The following is a 23,274-nucleotide window of genomic DNA, read 5'->3' on the forward strand; positions in this document are numbered from 1 at the left end:
GTTGGCTGCTGAAATAAGTCCATTGAGGAATGGTAACGAAGGGGGAGAGAGCACAGGCAGGGAGACGGGATCCCAGTGGTGCTGCTGGGTGGGCACTGAGGGAGGCTTGCGTGGGGAGCTAGAAGTGGGAATAGAAAGGAGACAACAACAAGACAATGCAGGGATAACATTGAGTGGAGCAAGGCCGTGTGCTAACGTGTGGGCGCTGTGCTCAGGGTAGGTGAAGAAGAGGGTTACAGTCAGGCAGAATGCCAACGCTCCTGCTTAATGACCAGGTGGAGATTAAGGCCATTATCTGATAGTTGATGGGGCAAGTTAGGCCAGTTTGACATTTCAAGTCTAAGGTTTCACCAATGTTTCTCATTAATAAAAAAAAGTTGTCTAAGTTATACTTTATAATAATATATTGAAATTCACATATATAAATAATTTATAGCCTTTATGAAGTCAAAATTTTCTGAAGTCATTTTTTAATGAGTAGAGTTGGCATTGGCTAGGACTCCAGCTAACCTATTTAGAGGTGACAGAGATGTTAAAATTAAGGAAGGGAGGTATTAAAGCAGAGCATATTCAAGTAAGAGAGGAGAGGTCTTAGGAGATTGTGACAATCTGTCAGTGGAGATTTTCAGGAAACACCTGTCACGTGATGAAGAGTTGGACAATTTGGACTTCTAATCCCAGGGTTCTATGATTCTATCACAACTCTTTTCTATTCATCAGGTTATATATTTTGAACTGATTTACCACATTTCCCTTGTCATTTTTTATCTTAAGAAATAGAATAATGGTGTAAATACATAAAGACAGCATCTCGATTTTCATCACTTTTCTAGATATAATCACACTCAAAATACAAGTATAGGGGCACCTGGGTGGCTCAGTCGGTTAAGCGTCCGGCTTCGGCTCAGGTCATGATCTCATGGTTCGTGGGTTCGAGCCCCACATTGGGCTCTGTGCTGACGGCTAGCTCAGAGCCTGGAGCCTGCTTCCAATTCTGTGTGTCTGTCTCTCTCTCTGCCCCTCTCCTGCTCATGATCTGTCTCTGTCTCTCAAAAATAAATAAATGTTAAAGAAAAATAAAAGAAATACAATTACATACTTGTGGTATATTCCTTTAAAATTCTCTTTCCCACTTTTTCTTTTAATATAGTTTTACCAACAGGGAATAAAGCTATTTTGCTTCTCCCCTTTAGCTAGGATCTAATCAGCTCCTTTCTATTTTGACTTCTAAGAAAATCAACCTGCTACCAACCTTAAATTGAAGCATTTCACCTTACCGCTTACAGGTGCCACCAGCCTCTCTGTAAGTCTGAGGTTCATTGTGGCTGATAAAGGCAGCATTTGCCTTTGTTGGAATGATCCAAGTAATTTCTCCATCCGGATCTCCTTTGTGTTGGAGTTCTCAAGATAACTCATATGTCATCATCTGTTTCTATGTTCCTTTGGCTTACAAGTTTTCTTGCAAATAATGTTTGGTGCTTGGGGAAAACAGTTTGGCTCCATTGTGGCTTGGGAATTACAGGCAACCTCAAATATCTCTTGAAATAAAGAAGTGCTCAGTGGGACTTAGAAATTGTTGATATTAGGCACAGACCTAACTGTTTGAAAAACTCAGAAATTCAGATAGCAAACATTACTTGGTTATGGTAATAGAAGCAGATATCTTGATTTTGTATCAATATGCTTCTTGTCTTTCCTTACTTGTACTCACTAAGACTCACCCAGCACTACCCTCCTGGCAATATTTTCTATTAAAAGATAGCAGTGAGTAGAATGCTTTCCTTCTTTCTTTCTTCATTTCATCCAGAGCCAAATACATAACCTACACATAACAGGACCTAAATAAATGAGTCAAATACCTTCTAGCCAATTTGTTTATTACTCTGAGAAATAATTGTACATTGTACAGTAACTATTTAGAACGTGGAAATCAAAAACCAAATCGAAAGGTGGAATGAAATTGTTTCAGGCATTTCATTTCAAGGAAGGTTCTAGTTCTTTATTTTCTTAAATTTTTAATAATGGTAAAAAACACATATCATTAAATTTACCATCTTTACCGTTTTTTATTTATATGTTTTTAAATTTTATTTTAGGAGAGTTTGAGCTAGGGAGGGGCAGAGGGAGAAGAAGAGAGAGAATCTCAGCACAGAGCCCAACACGGTATGGGAGGGAGATCATGACCTGAGCCAAAATCAAGAGTCAGATGCTTGACCCATTGAACCACCCAGGTGTCCCTAACATTTTTAAATGTTCCATGCAGTAGTGTTAAGTACTTTCATATTGTTGTGTAGTGGAACTCTGAAACTTTTCCAACTTGGAAAACTAAAACTCTGTACCTACTGAACAACTTCTCATTCCTCCTCTCCAAGCCCTTGAAAGCCACCATTCTACTTTCCGTTTCTGTGAAAGGAGATGGTACACTATTCTAGGTGCCTCATCTAGAGGAATCATTCAGTGTTCACCATTGTGTGCCCAGTTTATTTCAGTTGACATAATCTCCTTAATCTTCATCCATGTTGTAGCATGTGACAGAATTTTCCCATAATATTTCAGTCTTAATAATATTTCAGTATATGCGTATATCACACTTTGTCTATTAATTCATCCTTTGATAGACATTTGGGTTGCTTCCACCTTTTGGCTGTTGTTAATAATGCTTCTATGAACATGGTTGTACAAACAAAGGCCTGATTCTCAAAGTAACATCTCTGTAAATGAGCTGATCTTAAAATTGCTATGGCTATTTAACAAAAATAGCATATGGCAGCTGAGATAATTTTATTACCTTGGAAAATCCGTGTGTGGCTTTGGAGGAGCCATCTGGAATATCTGTACCTGGGGATATTTATTTGTGTACTTGCTGCAAAGAGTGTCTGAAATGCATTTTACCTCCTTTTTTTTCCTTCATGGTATTTTCTGGCACAACACACTAGTAGTAGTTTTACAGAATGGCATTCACGAGTTATCTTCTCAGGGCGCCTGGGTGACTCAGTCGGTTAGGCGTCCGACTCGTTTTCAGCTCTGGTCATGATCTCGCGGTTTTGTGAATTCGAGCCCCGCATCGGGCTCTGTGCTGGCAGCGTGGAGCCTGCTTGGGATTCCCTCTCCCTCTCTCTCTGCCCCTCCCCCACTCACATTGTCTTAGTCTCTCTCAAAAATAAACTCTAAAATTTTTTTTAAAAACCCTAGTATCTCCTTAAATCTAGACATATTCTGCTCTATCTTAACTCATTTATTAAGTTCCACAAACACCAAAGTCTAAACCATTTTGTAACCAGTTTATTTCACTGGGTATAATCTCCTTAAGCCCATGTTTTATGATCTAGAAATTAGTCTGTGAGGACTGCTACAAATAAGAGTCAGATGTCTTAGGCTTCACCAAGAGGTGAGCCTGAGTTGACTTCTTCCTCCATTTCTTTCAGTGAACTTGGGTATTTTAGTCCAGTGTCCATTTGTGAAGTCTTTAAAAAAAAAAGAAGAAGAAGAAGAAGAAGAAGAAGAAGCAGCAGCAGCAGCAGCATTGTTCTAGGTGTTTGGGGTTAGGTAAGCTAAGCATACTTCCTACCCTAAAGGAATTCATGGTCTAGTTGGGAAAGCCACTGTATATCAGTGTATAAATGAAAATGTATAAAAATGATCCAGGCGGCTTAAAGGAGGACTAATAAATGGACAAATAAAATCTGGGCAAGTTTCAAAGACATCAAGTGACATCTAAGTTAAGATAATTACAGGAGAGGTAATTTCTGGTGGTGGGAGTACCCCTTGCAGAGACATGGAGATTTAAAAGCATGTGAAATATTTAAGGGAACAACTTCAGATTCTTCATCTACAGTTAAGGTGCTGTGACACTTTATTCCTGAAATCTGTTCTTATGTTTCCTGTGAGTCTGAAAAATATACAAGTATTGGCTAAAAGTTTTTCCTCTCATATTTGACTGTTTCAGACTCTGGCATTGTCACCAGGTTGGGGAAGTATGGGATTATGTCCAGATTCAGAGTTCCATCTCCTGGAGCTCTGTGCAATTATGAACCAAAAGAGGAGATTCACTGATAGATTTTAGGTCCTTTACATGTTGCTAACATACCAAGTAGTGTTTTTTTTCTTTTTCTTTCATTTTTTTTTTATTCCTGACACTCTGAATATTTTGCAGTTTTAAAAGGGAACTCTCTGAATTATTTGTTTTGAAACTCAGAAGTGTAAAAAGCAAGCATCATTATCAGAGAGGTTGTTTTCATAGTAATTTGTTCCTCTTATTTTCATACGTGTGGACTTTTATTCTCCTTTATTTCATACCCCCACTGCTTTCTTCCTTCCAACACACATTTAATTAGAACTCCTACTTCTAAATGAGGAAATTAGATTCCCTGCCTTCTAGGAAATCATAATCTAGTACAGGAGGTAAAACATGACAAAGATACTTTTTCAATATAATGCAAGGCAGAAAGCTGTCTTCACTATGAGAAAGCTAGCAAGTCCCCTCAACATTCCAAAGTGAGTGTGTGCTATATGTGTGGTGGTGATTTGCGTGTGTGTGTGTGTGAGTGTGGGGGTGTATAGTGTAGGGAGGATTCCTTTAAGGTGTTCACCAGAGAAGCTGTAGCAAGGATCTTGAAGGGTTTGGATAAGGAAAAGCATTTTTTACCTGACCCAGTTTTATACAGTATTAACATCCCTTTTATTGGTGGGGAGGGGTTGGAAAAGCACAGATAAGTTCTAAGACTTTCTCTGTGGCTAGACACCGGAGTGCCTTGGGTTTGCACTCTGGTCTAACAAATATAAAATTAGTGGGCATGTTTTTCAGGTGGCATCAGGCATGAGAAAAAGCTATGTCCCCCATACCTGCTACTCTGCAGGTGGCTGCATTAAGTGATCTTTTTCTCTGAAGGACTCTCCTTCCTCTGGCTACACTGATGATCTGTTAAGACTGTACTAGCGAGGACAGTTTAAGAGCTGCTCAGTATCTCCTCTTCAGTTGTTTTTTTCAATGTGGTGCTTATACCTTTTTCCACAAGCACATACTATTGAGGCCCTCTATGAAAGGATCTGAAAACCACTGTTTTTCATATTTAAAAAATATTGTTTTTCATATTTCCCCCAAATGATGGAAATGCCCACCATATTGATTAGAATTAACCTTGGATTGTGTTTCTTTCTTCATCCAGATAACCCAAATTATAATTTTTTATGTCTTTATTTTATTTTGAGGGACAGAGACAGAGAGCGAGGGAGGGGCAGAGAGAGAGGGAGACACAAAATCGGAGCTGTCAGCACAGAGCCTGTCGCCGGGCTTGAACCCACAGACTATGAGATCATGACCTGAGCCGAAGTCAGACGCTTAACCGAGCCACACACATGCCCCCAAATAACCCAAATTTTAGATTGAAGTTCCATGCTTATTTAAAATATCCTTTGTGTTTTTGTGTTTATTGACACCTAGAGAAGTTAGGCACTACCACATTGTTATGCGAAAATGTTAAACTTACCCATACCTACTCTTAAACTCTCTACAAATGTTATTAGAAAGTTCAAGGTGATCACATCATAATAAAAATAGCTACCGGTATTCAGAACATACTAAATGGCATGAACCATGTCAAGTAATTAATGTATTTTCTCACTTATTCTTCAAAATAATATTCATATTTTTATTCCCATTTCTAAGGTGACTGCCAGACTAAAAGTAATTAACCTAAAGTTCTATAACTATTTAAGAATTTAAATTTAAAATCAGGATTCTGATTATAAGTCAGACTCTCTCCTACTCCTTAGACATTTGCTTCTTTTGAATCCTAATACTTCTTATGTAAGTTTCTCTCTTTCAAATAAAGCTAAAGATAAAAGTAAATGTGTACAGTGTCTTTCCAGATCTTAATATAGTTACTGGGGTGTTACAATCTTTCCTTTGTATTACATTTTTTTATCTTCTAAAATTCTTAAATAATTTAGGATGTTAATAAGGAATATTACTCTCTATGCCATCCTCTGAAATGGGGTCCTCTCTGGGGTGAATTGAAATATCCATCTGAGTAGCTACAAAGATCTCTGAATTTGAAGTCTAATGAATTTTCAGTTGTCTTAGTCCATTTGCGATGATATAACAAAAATACAATAGCTCATAACTGGGTAGCTTATAAACAATAAAAATTTACTTCTTTGAGTTGGGGGCTGAGAAGTCTAAGTTCAAGGTGCCAGCACTTTTGATGTCTGGTGAGAGCCTGGTGTCTTGTTCACAGTGGTGTCTTCTAACTATAACCTCACATGGCAGAAGGAAGGGACTAGGAAGCCTCTGGGGTGTCTTTTAGAATCAGCGTCCAAAGTCGCCACCCCCAAACACCACCACATTGGGCATTAGGTTTCAACGTATCCATTTTGGGGGGATACAACTTTCAGACCATAGCATCTCTGTAGCTTCTTGCCTTATCTTTTATTTTGTACTTTCATTTGCTCACTTTTAGATGAACAAAGAAGAGGATCTACTTCTTTTTCCTCAGAAGAAGATATTTTCCAAACAGACTATGGAGGGTACCAGTCTCCCACTTTCTTTTATAGCTGAGAGGGCTGGGGCCCAGAAAGAGGAAGAAAAGCCCAGGGTCTTAAGGCAGCTTAGTGAGAGAAGCCATACAAAATCCAGGCTTACAGTGCTAGCCCTGTGCTCTTTTTCATGTGTGACTTTGGGAAAGCCTACAGATGTTTTTACCTGCCCATATACTTACCTGGCCACCCAGGACTTTTCAATAACATTTGCTGAGAGTATGCGTAACTCCTTCAAACTTAGTCTTTGAGCTTTGTCTCATGTGCTTTTTTTTTTTTTTAAGTTCCAAACACACTACACGTTTGTACCTTAATGACACCCTCTGGCTCCAAAGCCCTGTCTCATGTGCTTTTTATGCTAATTTATATCTATGTAAGTAAGTAATAAGACACTTCCATCCCCATATAATTTCGACATATTGAATTTGAGTTTAATGTAATTTAATTTTAATGGAATGAATTGAATCTGATCACTACTGTCTTGTACCACATTTATCCCAATTGCTTTTATTAAAAGATGCAATAGTATAGAAATTTATTGGTTAACTCGTATCGTGGTCACTTTCAAAGACTTTTCACAGCTTTCTGTTGCTTTCAAGAGGAGGCACAAATTTCATAGCAATACATTCTGTTCTCCAGCAATGTGTTGCCGAACTTTCTTTAGAAACTGATTTTTATAGTATGTCTCCACATATCTGAATCTTTGAACCCAGTGAACTACCAACACTCTTCAAATGCTATTCATTCAGTTATTGTTTTCTTTGATCAGTTTATTTTATTTTTTAATGTTTATTCATTTTTAAAATTTTTAAATATTTTTATAGTTTTTAATGTTTTTCATTTATTATTGAGACACAGAGAGAGACAGCACAAACAGGGGAGGGACAGAGAGAGAGGGAGACACATAATCCAAAGCAGGCTCCAGGCTCTGAGCTAGTTGTCAGCACAGAGCCCGACGTGGGGCTTTAACCCACAAACTGTGAGATCATGACCTGAGCCGAAGCCAGAAGCTGGACGCTTTAACCGACTAAGCCACTCTCTCTTTGTTCATCAATGTTTATTCATTTTTGAGAGGCAGAGAGAGACACAGCACAAGCAGGGTGGGGTGCAGAGAGAGAAGGAGGTACAGAATCTGAAGCAGGCTCCAGGCTCTGAGCTGTCAGCACAGAGCCCAATGTGGGGCTCGAACTCATGAACCACATGATCATGACCTGAGCTCAAGTGGCACCCCCCCAACCCACTGAGCCATCCGGGTGCCCCTGATCAGTTTAGTTTTATTAGTCATGAGGTTGACATAATGAGCTTTCACAATGCACAGGATACAGCAGGTCCCTGTGAAAGAGGACTTTACAGCCTAACGTAACTATAATGTTAAACACCTTCATGCTTTTCTCTTTTCTCTGTTTGGAAGGCATTTTTTGGCCCCTTTTCTAGAATGCCACATCCCATTTATCCTTGAGTGAGAATTTCTCCCGTCACTCTCCCTGACAAAACTTGAATGTCTCTTGCAACAGGGAAGAGTGAGGTTCATCTCAGCACAGAACTTGCCTCTCAGCGGTATGTGTTTCATTCTGTCAGCACATAGGATGACAGATTTATCCACTAGACAGTAAGTTCTCCAAGGGAATAAACAATGTTTTATTTTCTCTGTGTCTCCCACGTGCTAAGCAGTTTGGCTTGTAGTTAAGTGCCCAGTGACTGAGGGATGGAGGGACAGATAAAGTGTATGGTAGACAAAAATAGAGGTGTAGATAGATGTAGAAAGAAATGAAAATAAATACTTTGGTAGGGGCCTTGGCAACAGATCACATTTTAGCCCTTCTCTAGTGCTCTCACGTTAGCATTAAAAGTTACATATACAGGAGCGCCCTGGGTGGCTCAGTTGGTTGAGCATCTGTCATGATCTCATGATTCATGGGTTTGAGCCCCATGTTGGACTCTGTGCTGATATCTCAGAGCCTAGAGCCTGATTCTGATCCTGTCTCTCTCTCTCTGCCACTCCACTGCTTGTGCTCTCTCTCTCTAAATTAAATAAACAAACATTTAAAAAGTTACATATACATAAATTTATATAACTATATGTACACAAAATACACACACACACACACATATACTGGAGATGACTTGTTACAGAGAACAAAGACTGCCATTTACAGACTCTACTGATATGTGAGTCAAATTACGTATGTTTAAGACATAGGCACATTCATATCTTCAACGATTTTTCCCCAAGCTATTGTTGTTTTTAAAGATAACTTGCAGGCTAATGAACACTCCAACAATGATTTGCAAATTTTGCATTTAATCTAATGGTTGAATCCGAAGAAGCACAGGGGGTGAACTAATTAAGGAAGTTATTTATGTGACTATCAGATGCTACAACATCCAATACATATATTAAAAGCAGTGCCTGTTGTGAAATTACCTGGCAGAGAAGATCCTGAGGCAAGCTTAGTGTCCTGCCTTTCAACTCACATGTATTCTTGGCAGACCACACCAGATGTTTTGCAAGCAGTACTACTTGGTGAAGAAAGTTCTCATTAGCATCACAAAGAATTCTGTATTTTGAAGATATTTGTACGATTACAAAGAGTATCATGAGTCTTTTATCCGATGCAATCAACCAGTGAGAGAAATTCCAATGGTGCTAAGGAATCCTGTTTTGTTTGAAAATAGATGTTGCATGAAGAGGATGAGGGGACGTGGGCAGTGAGATGACAGAAGAAAATTCCTACCTTACACGCTAGTTGGAGGCATCTGGGGGAAACCGTTAGCACTCCTTAATGAAGATTTTATAAATCTTTTGATCTTACCCAAGAGGTAAGTTTAAATGGGCAGAGGGAGAGGCAAGGTCCAAAAAGGAAATAAAGAATTTTAAAGTAAAATCACAGGTGGAGCACAAATGCCATCATTAGTCATGACTATAACCATGGCTGTACCCTCAGCAGCCCAATCTTCTGCATCTGCCTATATAAAACAGGCATATGATAATAATAATAATAAATAACTTAGTAGTTGTGAGGATTGAGAAGTATGCTATACATATCCATTTTTATTTGTCTATCCATTTGTCTTCTTTTAAAAGAAAGCCTAACATAGGATCTTCAGGTGAAAAATTAAATCTTCTACTGAGGAGACTGCTGATCTTAGACTCTGGAAGCCTGAACTGTATTTCAGGTTAAGCCTCCACTAGCTATGTGACCTATAAGCTATGCTACATCTTTCTCAGTCTCCAATTTCATAATCTTTCAAGTGAGGTCATTGGTCTGGATGATTCTTAGGGTCCCTTCCATTCCAGTTCTTATGTTCGGTGATTCTGTATAAATCTTTGTAAAGAAACTCTGCTATTTTCATTTTCCACATAGTCCCAAGGAACAAAAAGGTTAAGCTGTTTACCCAGGCTCTCTCAAAAAGCCTACCACAGTTATACATTTAAATGCAAACTCCCAGAATTTAGTGACTTAATACTGCGTTAAGTTGCTCTTTTCAATACATACTTATACAGTGGCTCCCTAAAACTGAATACTCTGAAAAGAAAATCAGAGGTCGGTATTTTATGGATACTGCCAGTATAATTCTTGTTAAGTCTTACACTATTTTACTGGCTCTAGAAGAATCGGTTAGCAAAGCCACACACACTTTAATTACACAGATTATGCAACAGGGGGCTCTCCAACAAAGAAGAAAATTAGTGAGATACACATTTAGGCCTGATTCTGCTCCAAAAGCAGAGTCAGTCTTGCTCACAATTTTCAAGGCAGTAGAAGTGAGATGCTGTGCTATTACAGGACTCAGCTAGGATTATAAACTGAGGAGGATGTCAGTATTGAGGATTACTTTCTGATTGCAGGACAGCAGTGTGATATCGGATGGTTGGTGTTCTGCCCACAAAGGCAGCCATACCACAAATCATGGTAAGGCATTCTGAGCAAGCTCAGCCCTGCCGGCATCCTCTGTGGTGAATTTCTGGACTGAGCAATAACGGAAGGATAGAGAGAGGAAGATTTGCTCCATGGATCAGAGTCCCATGTGAGAGCTAGAAAGGGTCAGTAGAACCAATGTGATCAGGTGGAGAAGACACCCCTTTGGGAGGCAAAAGATTTAAGTAAGCCCTGCTTTCTTCACTAATTAGCTATCACCTTGACTACTTAAATTTACTCCTCTTTCAATGTTTTCTGTAATCTAGAATAATAATCCTATCTAGTATGCTTATCCCACAGGATAATTGTGAGGGTTGAATGCTTGAAACACATTTCAATTGTAAGATGGGATACGACTTTTTCTCAAGCAGACCTCTCAGTTCATACGTATCCTGAGCTTATCTAGAAGGAGCAAGCATGGGCCTGGTTCCAAACTTTCCTAGTCGAGAGCATTTTTCATATCAGGCTTTCCTGCCCTGCCAAGTGCCTCTTTCATTTTTATATGGGACAGTAGGGAAGAGCTGCCACAACCGGCACGATCACCAGCAAGTCACCCCTTCCTTCTCCCTCACCACCACCAGCACCACGTATCTGGGAGGGGACTGATCTGTTAGTAAGAGGCTGGGTCCAGACTTCTGTGTTCAAATCCTGGCCGTTCTCTTTGCTGGCAGTATAACCTTGCTAGAGTTGCTTAACTTTTTTGTTCCTCTGTTTCCTTGTTGATAATAGTCCTACCTACTTCACGGGGTTCTTATGAATCTAAATAATTCATCCATGTAAAGTGCTTAGACTTAGCACTAAAAAAAGTATTCGCTGAAATTATCATTGCCTTTATCCAGAGTTATAGGGAAGTGCTTTGTGGGAAAAGATAACCGGTCAGGTTTTGTTCTTCTGGGGACTGAGGGCATCTAGCCATGGTTGAAGGATGAAGGATAATCAATCATTCTTTTCATTTCAGGTAGCCTCCCTGAAGTTACTTTGGAAGATAAAGAGAGTACCCTAGTTTGCTTTATATGAGTAATATGACGTGGTGAGCATTATAATTAAAGCCATGGAATTTTAGAGAGAGAAGGGATCTCAGGAATCAGCTGGTTAATCTCATTCTAAGAATGGGAAACTAGGTACATAGAGAGGAGGAATAATTTGTCCAAGGCTCCATATTGAGCAAACAGCATGAAAATGGGATTTCAGGTCAGGCTAGGAGTAAGCCTATTAGAACATATTGCTTCTGTTGACTCTCATCACTGTAGAATTCTCTCTCTCTCTCTCTTTCTCTCTCTCTCTTTCTTTTCTGAATTGTTAAAAGCTGCTTGCTAAAAGTCATCTAAAATTTCCGGATCTATATAGACATGGCATTCAAGAAGGGAAAAAAAAAACTACTTCTGAGGCCCAACTGTGATGAAAATAGCTTTATTTTGTTTGTGCCATCCTCACAAGTAACTGAACACTTCATCATTTCTCATTATTCCTCCGCCTCCACCCACTGAGAGACAGAGGGACCAAGTTTGAACCCAAATTGGGAGAATTCAGCAGCTTCAGATAGTGTCATTGGGATTGGGGTCATTTATTATCATGACAGTGTTTGCTACAGGTACTAGTATCCTTTTCTTTTCAAGTAAGTGGTCACATTGAAAATATCTGGTACTTTAGATTATATACTATTTCTCTTGTTGCTTAGAAGGCCTTAAGCTAAACATCACTCCTGGTTCCAGGACCCTTCCAAAAGCAATCTTCCATTAGAAGACTCAAAACATGAAGATCATGTTATTTTTTTTTTAATTTCTCATTTTACAGATGAGTAAACTGATATACAGAGGTTAAATGACCTTTCTATGGTCACACAATTCTCTTCTGAAAAATGTCAGCTAGCAGGGCTCATGCTTACTCCCCAGTTTTGAAGATAATATCATGTGTACGATAAGTTAAAAGTGGCCAAATCAGGCAACAAGATGTTTGCCTTTCAAAATCACTAACTTCACAAATATGACAACTGTCTATCCACCATCTACCGTTTCTCCACCTTCCTTCTTGTGTTTTGGAACATTGAGTTGAGAAATCATTTTGTAAGAATTTTTCTCAGTTTATACTAAGTTTTCTCAAATTGGTTTTGAATTTTCCAGAGTTGTGATTCTCCTTTTTCTTTCTAAAAAATGAAATCAAAGATACTATATTAAAAGCTGTGAATGTGTACATAGATTTAAATATGTCCTCCTTTCTGCCATAAATTGAATCTCCAGATTTCTCTATGATTACTGATAGTAGAAATGGTAGATCTGGTAACAGACAATGACAGCCGGTGGCCAGCATAACTATTTGCTTTCCACATTCTTCATTATGAGCCTAACAGTTTACCTACAAAAAGACCTTCGTTGCAGGGAACCTTACTAGAATTCCTAATACTATTCTTTGCCTTCCTAATCATTTCCCTTTGGTTCTCTGTTCACCTTTAAGTTAGTAGCTTTGGGTTCCTTTAAAGTCTCTTACCTCAAATGGCATATTTCCTACATGGGAATCCAGAAGGACCAGGGACCGTCCTCTACAGAATCCACTATCTTTTTGAATAACACCCTAGAGGCTTTGACACTAACCTTTCCTGGGAAGCTTTCCTCACTTAACATTTTAATAGGCATATGTTTTCTTTTCCTCACTCCAGAATACTATACCTCATTGGAACATGATCATTTAACCTCCCAACTGTTCATTAAGAAGCACCCTCCCTTCATCAGCTCTGCCATATTAATATACTATATAAAAGAAATTTTAGCCCTCTACTTTCTTCATACGCTTATCTTGATATGCTTTCCCTGTCTCCTTGAATCTTACATTTTGCTCCATTCTACCATCATTTTTTTCCACTAGCAGTCAGTGTTACCATTCATTAACCCTTACTGTTTTATTTTCTTAAAACAAAGGTTTGCCAAGGTTTGCCTTGGATGCAGCCTGTAGTGACTTTGGTTCATTCTCTGCCCCAGAAATGCCAACTATAACCATTTTATAGAATATGCATCTCAGCTCTTGAGCCCTCCTCCTGTGGTATTGCTCTTGACTTGAATGTCTCTCATGATGGAAAGCTCACTTCCCCATTTTGTGAAGCCATCTGTTTCAGGGCTGGTCCACACTTTCTTATAGATAACTGCTTAACTGAATTGAAGTTTGCCTCTAGATACACACAGGATACCTGTTCCTTTTTTTCCCAAGAACATTTTTAGACACTTGAAGATAGATATCAGTTCTAAATTTTTTTCTTTCCCAGGCTCTTGTTATTAAATTAGTGCTTCAAATGAGGCCACGACCATCAAGAAACATAGTCTGGATGCCTCTGACTTGGATTCATAGGCTATCTTAACTTTTTTAACACTTCAGGAATATAAATGGTTTCTTTATTAATTCACAGTGTGGATTCATCATCTAAAAACAGTCATGAAGAAAGCCTTGGATTTGGAGTCAGCTAAACTAGATTTTAATTCTTGACTGAACCCATACTTCAGACAATTAATTAACCTTTCTGACCTTCAGTGTTCTCATAATCCATATGGAAAATAATGTTGACCTCACAGGATTATCATGAGGATTAAGCAATAACCTGTACAGAGCCCAGCACTGCACCTGCTGTATTGCAGGTGCCTGATAAATTTTAGTTTCCCTTGTCTTCCCTACGTTGCTCTTCCTTTCCTTCAAATACTTTCTTTATACTTTTTTTTAAATTTATTTTTGAGAGACAGAGAGAGAGACAGTGTGAGCAGGGGAGGGTCAGAGAGAGAGGGAGGCACAGAATCTGAAACAGGCTCCAGGCTCTGAGCTAGCTGTCAGCACAGAGCCCGACGCGGGGCTTGAACCCACAAACCGTGAGATCATGACCTGAACTGAAGCCGGATGCTCAACCGACTGAGCCACCCAGGCGCCACTCCTTCAAATTCTTTTAACCTATACCTTGAACATAGTTTTAAGCTGATATTTTTGGAGGGTTCAAACTAAAAGGCATAAGATTTGCCTTGAATTAATAAGGAGTCTGTAAGGAAAACCTAATGATTGGTTGGCTAAATGAAAAGGGGTTCATATAAGACTTTACTGAAGGCCAATGTATCATAGAGGAAATCACAGCATGGAGAGTAATTTGGAATTAACTTGATATGATTTGCTCTCTGGAGCCCACAGCTCCAGACCAGTATTTAGGAGCCCCTATGAGATTGTATTCCTGTATAGTTTCGCCCTGATCCTGTTTGGTAGAATATCTCTTCCTTTGATAGTCGGAACAACCTTAAGCCTGGATGGATTTCTCAGAATCCAGAGGTGGGAAAGAAAGGCATAGCTTCTTCCTGGAGCTTTAAGTGTGGCTTCTCAGGCCCAGTTGTTTTTCTTTTTTCTTTTCTTTTCCGTTATTTTCTTTTTTTTGTCTGAAACTATGACTTTCTCTTCACTTGGGAGAATAACCCTTCCCCTAAGGAGAATGGTGTGGTTTTCCCCTAGGATTTTATCAAGATAACATCATTAGAAAATAGTAGTTCAATGTCTGTGCTAAATGTACAAAGGGAATAAGAGAAACACATTTCCAGATTAAGACCGTGCGTTTTCTACTATAGTTATCAGACATTTGTTTCTTTATTATTATTATTATTATTATTATTATTATTATTATTACTATTTAAGTGATGCTATCAGAAACTCAAGTATCATTGATATCACTATTAATAAAAGTATCCCTAAGGTTTTCTTTAAGGTAAAATTTGGGACTATTCTTATTTATCCTGAACATTTGTTTTTTTCAAGTTAAAATTAAATCAGCATGCAACTCAGAGTATCTACTCTAGTCAAAGCACTAGATACTTACAAGAACAGAAAATGTAAATCATGATTCCCTCTCCCAAATTCTTTTTCTATTTTTTTAAATGTCTATTTATTTTGAGAGAGAGACAGAGACAGAGAAGGAGGGAGAGAGAGAGAGAAGGTACAGGAGCATGCATTAGTGCAGTGAGGGGCAGAGAGAGAGGGAGAAAGAGAATACCAAGCTGGCTCTGTACTGACAGCACAAAGCCTGATGCAGGGCTGAATAGCATGGACCTGTGAGATCATGACCTGAGCTAAGATCATGACCTGAACTGATATCAAGAGTCGGAAGCTACCCAGGTGCACACCAAATTCTATTTCTAATCTATATAGATTATACTTGGAATATTTTTTAATAATGAAATCCAGTTATTTTAGCATGAAGTCAACATTGTTTCCCTGACTTTTGTCCTCAGTGTATATGATAAATGCTTTTAGTTACTTACCTTTTAATGGTAGCCATGGCTATTTCCTTGTCTTGTCCCTTTTTAGAGACGAGATAAAGAACTGTCAAAATGAGGAGAAAGGAATGAATCTCTTTTCCTTTATTGTGTTCTTAGCGTATTCAGTCAACCAGAGACAATATTCTAGCTTACTCTTAGAGAAGTATCTTTTCTTCTTGTTTCTAGCTACTTGCAATATTTTTACATTATCTAGAATAGGCTAATGACTTCATGAGACCTCTTCTATCTAACACTAGAAGTTTGAATACCAATATCCTGTCCCAAACATTACAAAAATATTGCTCCTTCCTGTTTTAAATACTGTTTTAAAAAAATCCTTAGATGATAATCTTATCCTTTTCTAGATAGTTGAATACTGAAATGCGTATTTACCTTTATCTATCTATCTATCTATCTATCTATCTATCTATCTATCTATCTATCTATCTATCCATCCATCCATCCATCCATCCATCCATCCATCCACCCACCCACCCATCCATCCATCCATCCATCCATCTATTCTGGCTTATGAAATCATAAATGCACAGTCATGTATATCAGTGTCCCCTTGATTTCATGTCGCATATGCTGAATTAGTGTTCAAAATTAGGCACAGAGTATAGTTTTATGTGAAAAATACTTTTAAGTGAATGACTAAGAGTTTTACTAAATTCTTTCATTTACTACTCTGGAATTCTTGAACATTTTCTTGTTTGACTTCCCAGTATTCTGAAAAGAAGTTTGCTAAATGTATTTTACTTTTTTTGAGCAATTTTGCTTATTCTAAAATGTGAAGATAGGGAGTTTTGATGAAAGATGCTATATTTCATCCATCCTTCATCTATCCACTGATTCATCATTTATTCACTCATTTATTTACTCATGCGTACATATTTTTCTTTGTTTTAAAACAGTGCTTTTTTTCCAACATATTTTAATTAATTTAGGTGCTATATAGCAGTCATTTTATAGGCAAATAAACTTAGGTTTAGGCGGGCTAAGTAGCTTTATGCAAGGACAAATTATTTACTCTAAATTATATACTTTTTCTACTTTACATTTTATTTTTAGAGAATTCTAAAAACTTAGGACAGGAAATGACCTTACTGGTCACCTTGTCCGAACTCTCATTTGATCCCCTGACAGTTTTCCCTAACCACTTTGTATATTTCAGCTATTTCCAATAAAATCATACTCAGTATCAAACACCCATGAGCACAGGACCGGTGGGGTGTTGCACTAATCATTATTTTCACAGTGCCAGTGCTAAGTGCATATAGTGGACAAAAATATGAATTTGTTACAAATTTAATAATGCAGTTTGAGTGTCAGTCATGTGCTGGGTGCTAAAAGAGACTGCTATTTCAACAAGATCCATTCCTTGAAAATTTGGGATCTAAAATTAGAAATGAGAGCAACTAGGAATGGTCCATGAAGAACACAGCTCAGTAAAGATGGCTGGCTGGCAGCATGGATATTAGGATTGTAAAGCCATTTTAAGGTCATTTTGATCATATTCTGAGAGTTTAAAAATTGACTACTTATTTTATCTGATGTCTATGGTCTCTTTTTTCATTCTTGTTATATCCCTTCTCTTCTGTGAGTGTGTGTGTGTGTGTGTGTGTGTGTGTGTGTGTGTGTGTGAGAGAGAGAGAGAGAGAGAGAGAGAGAGAGAGAGAGAGAGAATGAATGAGAAAAAAAGAACAAAACTAAAACTATAGGCCTAAACATGGAGTTAGGGGTTGCTCAGGGCAGGAATCTAGGTACCATTTTTGCTCAGGGCAGGAATCTAGGTACCATTTTCCCTCTTAGGCTATCAGATTTTAATAGATGGACTGAATTTAGGCAGATAACTGTAAAGGGTATTGATAAAAATGATCAACTTGGAAATGTGGAAGCTATCCCTGAGTTAGCTGAGTTTGTTTCTTGAGATAAGAATACATGTTTAATTTTTTACTTAAGATGGATAGATAGATGATTAATTACTTCATTGATGAATTTATTCCAGAATTTATTGAGCATCTGCCATATGCTAAATACTCTTTTAGGCAACGTAGATAAGAAAGTAAGCAAAACAGACAATGTCCTTGTCCTTATGGGTTTTATATTTCATGGGGATCTTCTAGCTACATTGTCTTCCTAGAATGAAGGGGTATCATTCGATCAGTGACAGTGGACATTAGGAAGGGGCTTAAATGGTGATGAGTCAATGGAGGCAGGCTTTCTAACATCCTCAATCCAGCTAGGAAGGAAAGTAACCAAGTGCCAACCATGAGGTTCAAGCCAAACTAATGAATACTTTTTAGGAATGAAGACTGGAAGAAATGTAAATTTATCCTCTTATAAATTTCTCCAATTACTCTTTTTATTTAGTTTTCCTACAATTTCTTATGAAGCTCAACTTGAATTACTGAACAAAGGAGGAGGTTACGCTTTCAGACCGAAGGGTATCCTTTCATGGCCAAGGTTGGGAACATCACCCCCTTAGCTCCTCAGGCCAGAGAGACATACAACTGTGGAAAAAGAAGATTTGGGACACTTGGGTCCCTTCCTCTCCCACTTGGGTCCCTCCCCCAATATTGAATGATTTCTTGAAGGTCATTTATGAGATGTGAAACCCTGCTAGTGAGTACTAGAGATTGGTAGTTGAAAGGACATTTAACATTCCCATTTTTTTCTCCATGATCTTAGTTAGGACACGAGAGACATTGAGATCAGAAGGCCTAGATTAAACTCCCAGATCTTCACAAATCTGTTGTGTGACCTTGGAGATTTCATTATTTATTTGAGTCTTAGTTTGTCTGTAAAATTGAGTTATTATTATGCCCTTAACTTTCCTTTGACGGTTGTTGGGAGTCTCACTGAGATAATATGTGGAAAGACGATTTCTAAGCAGTAAAAGACTATCTAAATGCAAATGGTATTCACATTCTTATTTTATTAATTTTATTGCATGATTATAACTATGCATGGTTTCATGTTTTTATTGACATCCAGTGTAACACAGAGGATAAAAGGGAAGCTCTGGAAATACATTTCATGGGTTACATTTGAGCTGTACCAAATCTTAACTAGGTGACCTTGATAAGCAACCGAACCTCTTTGTGCCCCAGATTCTTCATTTATAAAATGAGGATAAAGACAGAACCGACCCCATAGAGTTGTTATAAGGATTCCATGTGTTGATAATTGTCGTGTGCTTAGAACTGCGCAAGGTGCTTAGTATTGGCTCACATTAGTTTTGTCTTATATTTCTTATCAAAACAGACATTCTTCTAAAAAAACACTGACAATTTCTCTACTTGGGCAAATAGGATACCACTTGTATTTTATGTCATAAAGAAGAATTAAATCTATTGTCTTTCTTATTTTGAGAAATGACCAAAACCAGACAAACATATAACATGGAGAAATTTGGCTGAACTATTAAAGAACCACAAATAAATTTGACGTGTAAAGTGATTCACAAGTTATTGGAAAATAATTGTTTATATTGCAATCTATCTTCATTGACAATCTGACAGAGAAAAGCAAAAGGAAATGGAAGTACAGCTACCTCATGGGATAAAATTCATGGAGAAAAGGTCTTCTTCTGCCCATCAAGCTTGCTGTGTCAGAGCCCAATGAGCTCATAATCACCAAACATGGAGTCAGGGGCCTGATCTCAGAGCAGAATGATGTATGAGCAGAGCTACATTCCATCGTGTTCCTAACAGACAAGGACATTGACAATATTCCACTAATGAAAATATCGTTTGCCATTACAATGTCAAGGTTAATCATTCATTTCAAGTAGATCCAGCCTTTGTTAAAACATTATGTCCAGGAGTGAATGATGATATGTATGAATCACAAGGTATGTTTTCCTGTTTTGGGAAGTCTGGGTTTTATAGCAGGGACTTGATTTAAATGGATATTTTAATAACAGTATGCTCATTCTAATACTTTGCATTATTATCACATCTTTGAGCCTCGTGGCGGCCCAATTAGATACATACTGCTAGTGTCATGATCCTTAACCTGTTTTGCAGATGTGCTTGAGAGAGATTGAATGACTTGTCTGGTAGCATCCAGCTAATAGGTGATTAAGAGTCAAATAAGATCATGCTCACATGTACTGCAAACTTGTTGAGGGGAGGGAGAATATAGAGGTGCATAGAGTTTCCCTGGGTAACAGAAACAGAGCCTTGGATGTACTCTGTGCTCAGTTCAAGGTTTCACGTGAATGACTAAGATGATCCTAACAGTTTGATGTGCGAGTTAGAAGGCTTGGCCTGTGAATAAGAGAAAGGCTTTTTAACACTCTGTGGTTTTTCCTTTTAAAACATGGAGATGATTAAGACTGTCCATGTTTTCTTTGCTTGAGTGGAGGTCAGAAGCATAAATACAACTTCATAACTATTGTTTCAATGTGTATCTGGCAACTTTCTCCAAAGTAATTAAAACTCCTTCCACCTATGTTGGCTTCAGAATTGTAAAGGGAAATTCTCCAGTTGTTCAGGGAAAGATAGCATAAAATCAAGGCATTGTTATCTCTGAAATATTGCCGTCTAAGAAACCTGATTGTTTTACCTAAATCATCAGTAAGCTGATTAAGCCTCATTCCTGCCACTCAAATACTTCCTTCCATGGAGGAAGGTTTTTGACATTTTGTGGCCCAGGCAGGAAAGTTATGAATTTCTAGATTTCAAAAAATTAACTTAAGTGTTGCTTCTAGGCTAAACAGCTGTGTGCATAGGTCCTAGATATTTTCTCAAAGGCCCCCATACTTATGTCCTCTCATTGGGGAAATGGAGTAAATAAAGTAGACGATTTCAGGATGAGTTACAGGGCTAAGCAGCTAAAAAAGCACTCTGACAACAGCTGTGGAAATGCAGGAAGAAAAGTGGAGTCTTTGTTGTTTAATGGTCTCGGAAACACCACATTCTTTTAATAGAGATCTAAAGACAGGAATCATGTCACTCTCAGAGAGCTCACATGTGTTGTTTTTATTTTGTTCCTTAAATGCCTGACTTGATGCTGGGTTGTTGAGACAGAGAAGAGAACTTCAAACAAGTGTTGTCTGCTTTTTCATCTCCTGCGCATCACCCGCTTCTGTCCTGTACCACCACATTGGTTACCTTCTGCATCAAAGTATCAGCATTTCACATAAACCTAAACAGAAAAAAACAGAAAAAACCCCCCAAAAACAAAACAAAAAACCTAACACTCTCTATGATTAGAGAACACACATCCTCATTCCAGGCTTTTGGATGGGGAGAGGGTAACATAGGACTGCAATTCTAGAGAAAGTGCTAGATTTGGAGTCTTGAGTAGATTTCTTTCTTCTAGTATTATCTACATTGTGTGTGTGTGTGTGTGTGTGTGTGTGTGTGTGTAAAACTCAAACTTCGGCACATGAAAAACTTGTTAAAAACTCAAATTCCTGGCCTCAACTCAGAGATTTCTGCTTCATGTTCTGAGAAACCATCAGGGATCTGCATTTTTAAAAAGCATCTCAGAAGAAGATCATGCATTTTCTTTAAAAAAAAAAAAGTAAACAGTCATCATCTCTTTCACTCATTTGGCATTTTCCAGTTTTCAAAATGCTTGCGCATACATATTCAGTTCCAGTTCAGTTCTAGATGGGAATGATTATTCCCATTTTGAGGATAAGAAACTCCGAGTTTAGCTATGATTCCTCGGGGCCTCGCTCCACACCCCTCTCTTGCCCATCTCGCTGTAGTTCTCACCTGAGCTGACCTTTTCCTTTTTGGGGGATGAACTGCAGAAGGCCAGGAGTCCCCAGACAGCCAGTACTATCTATGCCTGCCTTCCTCAAGGAGGAGACAAACCTTCTGGTAGCCAAGGGAGGAAAATGATTTTATCTGTGAATTGTGAACGTTCCTTAACTGATGGTGTTATCAATTGATTTTAAGTAATTTCTCATGTCTTTTCCATTTTTGCAAATGTATAGAGTTCACTTTTGGAGATTAGGGGTGTGTGTGTGTGTGTGTGTGTGCACGCACGTGCGTGTCTTTTCCCTGTTTTATTCTGTACTGTTACTTACTCAGTCATATTGAACTGTCACAGGGGATTGTGTTCCATGTTGACAGTTGGGATCTCCCCTCTCCGGGGCCTTGTCTAATTGATCCTCCTCCTAGCTGCTTCTCCATCAACCCCTGTCTGCCTGTGTTATTTCCAGAAGCAGCGCAGAATATCCAGGCCCCCCACAGCAGGGTTGTTTGACACAGTGCTCAGTCTAAACAGCCTCAGAGGCCTCTAAGTTCTTCTCCTGGCCTAAGCGGATTTCTGCGAGGTCTGTGCTCACATCTTGGGATGGGAGTTCTTGGGACCCATCCTCTGAGTGCCATATCCATTTTTAGTAGCTACCAGGGCCTGCACATTCTTCACCCTCCATTCGGGGGTTTGGAAGATGCACTTGTTTCTGTTGGAAATCATCCATTTAATCTTCTGGCACTACCCTTGATGCTTAGTGGACAGACTGAAGGGGATTAGGAATACTTGAAGATGAGGTGAAGAGAGATTGTAAGTAAATAGCCACCTCCAGACCTTAGCAAGAATGGAAGGTGATTACTCCCTTATGTTTCAATAATCTTTCATGCTATATTTCATCTTGGGTGGCAAGATCTTCTCTGCTGAGTTCTCTGTTAACATCTATCTGTCCTCAGGAGCATCTGGAGACCTGACTGCACTCCAGAGCTGGTTTTTGACTGCCCTTTCCACAGTTGTCCTCTCACCCCTCCTGGATTCTCCTCTCTGTGCTGGGTGCTCACTTCATCCCCCATTGTTTTAAGGATGCGAGCTTCTTTGCAGCTTTCTGGATAGAACCAAGAAAACTGGATTTCAGGGATGTAGAAGCACTTTATTCCAAAATGAGCCGAAGGTGGGGCCCAACGTGAGGGCCCAAAAAGCCATTGTTACTTTATCTAGTGTCCACGGCCTTCCCTCCTAAGCAGAGAATTGTGCGTGCTCCAGCTTCTGGAAGAGAGAGGGTGCACTGCTTTCCCTCAGCAACTCCTTCCCTAACCCCTTCTTTGTGTACTCAGGGTCCTTCAACCGGTCGGTGGTGGTGTTTTCTCTTGGGGGAGGGATGGGACAGAACAGACCCGAGCTGCAGTTCCTTCACTCTGCCTCTGAGAATTTCTCATCCAAACCTCAATCACGTAGGATTGCGTAGAGAGGAGAAAAGGGGAGAGACAGAAGACTGAGAAGGGGGAGAGGGGTGACGGGGGAGGAGGGGGAGGGAGGAGAAGCGAGTCTGGGAGCAGAAGGCGCCTGGGAGGGGAGGAGGACCCGAGCGCGCCGCGCTTCCTGGCGCTCCGGGAACCCGTCTCCCCGCGCCCGGCCCCACTGGGGCGTTCACGAGCCCTCGGGCGGGTGGGCGACCAGTGCACGAGGTCCTCCGGCGGCAGCCCGTTCTTCGTCCCACCCTCCGTCTCCGTGGCCGTGTCCCCGCCTGGAGTTTTCTGCGGAGCTAGCGCTCCAGCAGAGCGAACCGGCTGGGCGGCGGCAGCGGCGGCGGTGAGGCTCGGCGCGCCCAAAGCCTC

The 23,274-nt window shown here is 39.3% G+C and overlaps 1 protein-coding gene across 3 annotated transcripts in view; it reads left to right on the forward strand.

The window, feature by feature from the left end:
• FGF12 (fibroblast growth factor 12) overlaps window positions 1–23,274 on the forward strand; it is a 560,960-nt gene that overhangs the window by 268,242 nt on the left and 269,444 nt on the right. The window lies entirely within an intron of this gene.

The sequence above is a fragment of the Suricata suricatta genome, chromosome 5, assembly GCF_006229205.1.
Source record: "Suricata suricatta isolate VVHF042 chromosome 5, meerkat_22Aug2017_6uvM2_HiC, whole genome shotgun sequence".
Lineage (NCBI taxonomy): Eukaryota > Metazoa > Chordata > Mammalia > Carnivora > Herpestidae > Suricata > Suricata suricatta.